Genomic DNA, 6,003 nt, shown 5'->3' with positions numbered 1-6,003 from the left:
TCAAGCTGTCACCCTGGGTAGAGTACTGTGGCATCACAGCTCACAGCAACCTCCAACTCCTGGGCTCAAGGGATTCTCCTGCCTCTGCCTCCCAAGTAGCTGGGACTATAGGCACCCACCGCAACACCCAGCTGTTTTTTGCTTGCAGCCGTCATTGTTGTTTGGCAGGCCCGGGCTGGATTCGAACCCGCCAGCTCAGGTGTATGTGGCTGGCGCTTTAGCTGTTTGAGCCACAGGCACTAAGCCTAAACCATTTAGTTTTGAGATTTTATTCCCCCCCACCCCCAGCTGGGCTTGAACCCACCACCTCCAGCATATGGGACCGGCGCCCTGCCCTTTTGAACCATAGGCGCTGTCCTTGAGGTGGTTTGTTATGCAGTGATAAAGAAGTAAGACAGGGAAGGTGCAGAGATATGTTGGGGCATCTTAGAATAGTCATTAGTTGTGTGGTTTATATATTAGTATGGGTAATGCTAGTTGCTGTAACATACAAACCTAACATTTCAATGGTTTAACACAATAGTTTGTATAGTGCAGTGTTCCTGGTAGGTGACAGTCTTCCATTAGGTCATTCAAAAACTCAGACTACTTTTATCTTGTGGCTGCACCGTTCCCCAAGGCATGCATGAGTCCTCTGCATCCAGAAAGAATTGACATTTTATTGGAGAGAACTGGTCATACAACCCCACCTAGATCTGTGGGGTGGAGGTAAAGTTCAGGAAACGTAATCCGTGGTTGATCAGCATTTCCCAGAAACAAGTCTAAACTATAAGAAAGGGGAGCATAGATTCTCATGTTAATAAATTAAAGTGATCATGACTAGTCCTTCCTCTCTCTCATTTCCTTTCTTTTTCTCCCTGGGATGAAGGTGAGGTGAAACGATAGAGTAAAAGGATGATGACTTTGCTCACTCAGTGGCTTTTGTATGAGACTAGCCCTTGATTCAATAAACTACAAGCTACTATAGCATGATAGTTAAGTATGTGGACTCTAGAGCCAAATCTCCTGAGTTCAAATCCCAGTTCTGCTATTTTCTGGACATGAGACCTTGAACAAGTTTCTTGACTGCTCCAAGCCTGTTTCACCATTTGTAAGGTGAAGATGATGTTAGTTATAGCATCTAACTTACAGTATTTTTGTTTTGTTTTGGTTTGGTTTTTGAGACAAAATCTTAGTCTATTGTCCTGGGTAGAGTTCCCTGGTGTCATCATAGCTCTCACAACCTTAGACCCTTGGGCTGAAGAGTGATCCTCTTGCCTCAGCTCGGACTACAGGTGTACACCATCACACCTGTATTTTTAGTAGAGGGTCTCACTCTTGCTCAGGCTGGTCCTGACCTCAAGCAATCTACTGTCCTCAGTCACAGAGGGCTAGGATTACAGATGTGAGCCACTGTGCCTGGCCTACAGGATTGTTTTAAGGGTTAATTCTTGTAAGACAGTTATACCTGGTACATAGTAAGTACCCAATAATCATTAGCTATTGTTGTGGAAGAATGGAGCATCAGCTTCTGCACAAGCTGCCTCTTGCAGGTATAAACATCATCTCCCTATGCCTTTCATATGCTCTCCTGTCCAAGAGACATAAAAACAAGATGTTTTTCCCTCTTAAAACTAGTGATGTTATAAAGTTGAAATCCCTTCAATCGATTTTAGACTTTTTAAATAACCCTTATCGGAGCAAGATGGGCTTTTAAAATGTCTAAACCAGGCTTGGCATCTGTTGCTCAGTGTTTAGGGCACCAGCCACATACACCAGGGCTGCAGGTTGGAACCCAGCCTGGGCCTGCTAAATGACAACTTAACAAAAAAATAGCCTGGTGTTGTGGCAGGTGCCTGTAGTCCCAGCTACTTGGGAAGCTGAGGCTAGAGAATTGCTTAAGCCCAAGAGTTTGAAGTTGCTGTGAGCTGTGTTGACACGGCACTCTACTGAGGGCAACATAGCAAGACTCTGTCTCAAAAAATAAAATAAAATGTCTAAACCAACTAGTTCCCTTTGTGAATGAGGGCTGATCCACTCTGGGGGCATAGCTCTGCCAAAAGATTTAAAACAGCGGTTCTCAACCTGTGGGTCACAACCCGCTGGAACTGTATTAAAGGGTCGTGGCATTAGGAAGGTTGAGAACCACTGATGTAAAACATGGTTTCTCTGTGTGAAGTTCAATAAAGATGAGAGGAAACTTTTTCACTGTGTTTTTAAAAGCTTGAGCCGAGAAGAAAGGGGTCTTACTGCAGCATCTCAAGCAAAGTCCCATGTTTCTCCCTAAGTATTCTTTGTTTAAAAATAAAGTTTCCACACATAGCATTGATAAGTACACCCTAATCTTGAGATCCGAGGCCAACCTTCAACAGATTGGTGCATTTAGCCATCTTGAGGATGGGGTGGGCAGTGAGGGTGCAGATGGGTCCCACAGACTTGGAGGAACACAGGGTGGCTGGGGGTGGGGGAGTGAAATCCCAGATGGGATGATAGGGCCTGAGTGCTTGTGTGTGTGTGTGGTGGGAGTGGGGAGGTGGGACTGATGGCTCCACAGTCTCATTCCTCCCACCTTTTCTCTTACTCCTTTATTCTACTACCATCTCTTTTCCACTCACCCCCAATATGTAAGACTCTTATGCTGAGAAGACATCAGAGAAAGATATCTTTTATTTTTGAAAAGTTTATGTTTTAGAAAAGCAGAAGTAGATGAGAAGGGGAAAAGGAACCATCTGCTTGGGCAGCTTATACATTAAGTTTATATTTTATATAAACACAGGTTTTCAGATATTTGTGATGCCTTCAATCAAGTTTATTATATTCTGGAAGTATCTGAAGTCAGTAATTAAGGCAGAGATTTGGAGGCACTTAAAATTAGTAGTGTGGGTATCTATCTCATTGCCTTTTGGTCGAATGCTGTTTAAATATCTATGTCCTTTAACTTGCCAAGGATCAGTTCAAATATTTATTCCCCTTCTGATTTTATTAAGGAGGTAGAAGAAGGAGGAAAGGAGGGAAGCTAGAGTGAACGAAGGCTGTGGGAATCAGGCATCAGTAATTACTACCTTGCTTTTCTCTTGCTGTAGAGTATGGCTTCAGGCTGTTTATGGTGCAGATAATACGAGGGATCAAGCATCTAATATAACATTTAGGCGTGGGATGACTTACACTTGAATCATATCACTCTGAGCTGGCTATTACTAAAAATCACAAAGATCCCTAACTCAATTCATCTTTGTCCAGGCTTGGGGAAGAGGAGCAGAGATAGTCAGGGTGTTTCTCACAAGAAGAACCTGGAGTTCTACGATCCAAGGTATAATGCAATTCTCGTCGATTGTTTTTACTAATAAATAAATGTATGTATTATTCAGAACTTGTTGAAATGTTTATAACTTTATGTCAGCTAGAAGTAGACTTGCGTCTCCCGTTTCAGTAATAATGCTTAGAGCTGTGTTTTTCAAACTTAGGTTAATCCTAAGTAATGAGTTTTCCCATCACTAAAAAAAAAAAAAAGAATACAAGAAATCAGAGGTCATCACACACAGAGGGTAAGTATTGTTTATGAAACATTGATCGTGTGTGTGTGTGTGTGTGTTTGTATTTGGTTGCAAATGTAAAATGTGTTTATTTATTTATTTTTTTGTCGAGACAGAGTTCTACCCTATGCCCTGAGCAGAGTGCAATGGCACCGGAGCTCACTGCAACCTCAGACTTGGGCTGTGTGGACTTGTGGCATCCTGTTGCCTCAGCCTCCGAAGCTGCTGGGATTACAGGTGCTTACTGCGGTGCCCGGCTGGGTTTTTCCATTTTCTTCATGAGTCGAGATCTCACTCTTGCTCAGACAAACCTTGAACTCCTGAGCTCAAGCAATCCTCCTGCCTCAGCCTCCCACAGTGCTGGGATTATAGGCGTGAGCCACTGCACCGGGTGTAAAATGTGTTTTTTACTGAAGACTGTGATCAAAAAGAAGTTGGGAGGCTTCCAGGTATCAGACAAGATGGACTAAGCCTACTACAGCCCCCCTCTGGGCACAACTAAAAATTCTGGGCAAAATTCAACTGCTTGAAGACTCTGAAAAGTAAACAAGGAGGCAAATTTAGGGAGGCGAGTCAGATCCTGAGGAAGCTATCTGTATGGTGTGAGTTTCTCCAGATCTTTTCATTTTTCTTTCACAGCTTTGACCTGAGAGAGGAGGTCCAGCTGGGCAGCTGTGGGATAGCAGAAACACAAGATCTCAGAGAGAAACTCCAGGTCTCTGACCAGAGGACTTGGGAAAACATCCCAGCAAGGCAGAGAGTGTGGAGGGGAATCTCCATAGAGAAATTTCTTCTTCTAGCTTCTAGATCTGTCCCAAGGGAAGGCTTCAATTGCATAGCAGTAGTGGCAGCAATATGAGCAGCTAAAATGTCAAAAGACACTCTGTTATGCTGGTAAATTGACTAGGAAAAGGAGCTGCTCCTAAACCAGAGAGTAAGTAAAAGGTGAATCTCAAAGAGAAACCAACTAGACAGGGGGGAATCCCTTAAGTCTGTGTATGAACTAGCACAAATTTTACATGGCAAAAACCATAGTGATATTCAGCAATGAGGTACGTAGCACTTTTTCTAGACTGAGAGAGTGAATTTAATTGTCTGATCTTGTATACTAAGTAGAATATTATTCAACCTAAAAAAGGATGGAAATTCTGACTCATGCTAAAACACAGATGAGCCATGAGACATAAGGCCAAGTGAAATAAGCCAGTTGCAAATATCACATGATTCTATTTATACCTGGTCCCTCAAATTCATGGAGTTAGTCAAATCCATGGAGACAGAAAGCAGAAAGGTGGTTGCCAGGAGTTTGGGTCAGAAGGGAATTGGGAGCTGTTGTTTCATAGGTGTAGATGTCAGTTATGCAAGATGAAAAGAGTTCTGGAAATTGAACAGTGTGAATGCACTTAACACTACTGGACAGTAGACTTAATTAAGATGGTACAATTTTTTTAGAGACAGTCTTTCTCTGTCACCCAGGCTGGAGTGGAATGGTGTAAATTATAGCTCACTATAACCTCGAACTCCTGGGCTCAAGCAATTCTCCATCTTGACTTCCTGAGTAGGTAGCACTACAGCCACATGCCATTATTCCTGGCTAATTAAAAAAAAAAAATTGTAGACACAGAGTTTCACCAGAAACTCTGGTAGAAACCACACCTCACAATCTACCTGCAGAACCAAGTTGGTTTCAAGTGATCCTCCCATCTCAGCCTCCCAAACTGCTGAGACTATAGGCAAGAGCTATCATGCCTAGCTAGGATGGAAAATTTCACATTAGGTTGATTTTGCCACAGTTTTTTTTTTTTTTAAAGCAACCTGAGAAAAAAGATGAATTAAGTATAGAGCAATTCTTTCTGTGACTGTGGATTTCTGAGCAGAAACCATGGAAGGCCAACACAGTGCTGCACACCTGTGATTGGAGCACTCCCCAGTCTGAGGCTGGGGGATTGCTTGAGCTGAGGAGTTCCAGACTAGCCTTAGCAAGATTGAGCCCTCTTCTCTGCCAAAACTAGGCTGCCAAAACTCAGCCTCCTCCCAGGAGGAGGCTGAGGCAAGATGACTGCTTAAGCCCAAGAGTTTGAGGTTACAGTGAGCTATGATGATGCCACAGCACTCCAGCCTGGGTGACAGAACAAGACTCTGTCTCAAAAACAGAAAAACTCCCAAATAAACAAAAACAACCCTCCCCCCCCAAAAAAAAACCATGGAAGAAAAGAATACTGTGGAACAATATAATATGCCAGAAAAACAAAACAAAGTCATATCCAGAGAAAATAGATTCAGGAATGAGGCAAAATAAAGACATTGTCAGATGAAAGAAAACTAAGAGAATTGTTGACAGACCAACTATAAGAGAAATGCTAAAGGAAAATTTTAGGCTGAAAGGAAATAACTATTCCAGAAGGAAACTTAGAACTTAAGGAATAAAGGAAGAACACAAAAGATACATGACTTCTCTTCAGTTCTTTAAAATATGTATGATTATTGAGAA

This window comes from Otolemur garnettii, unplaced genomic scaffold, assembly GCF_000181295.1.
Source record: "Otolemur garnettii isolate 467f Iridium unplaced genomic scaffold, OtoGar3 scaffold00031, whole genome shotgun sequence".
Lineage (NCBI taxonomy): Eukaryota > Metazoa > Chordata > Mammalia > Primates > Galagidae > Otolemur > Otolemur garnettii.
The sequence above is the reverse complement of the archived record's forward strand: the minus strand, read 5'-3'. Positions refer to the sequence as shown.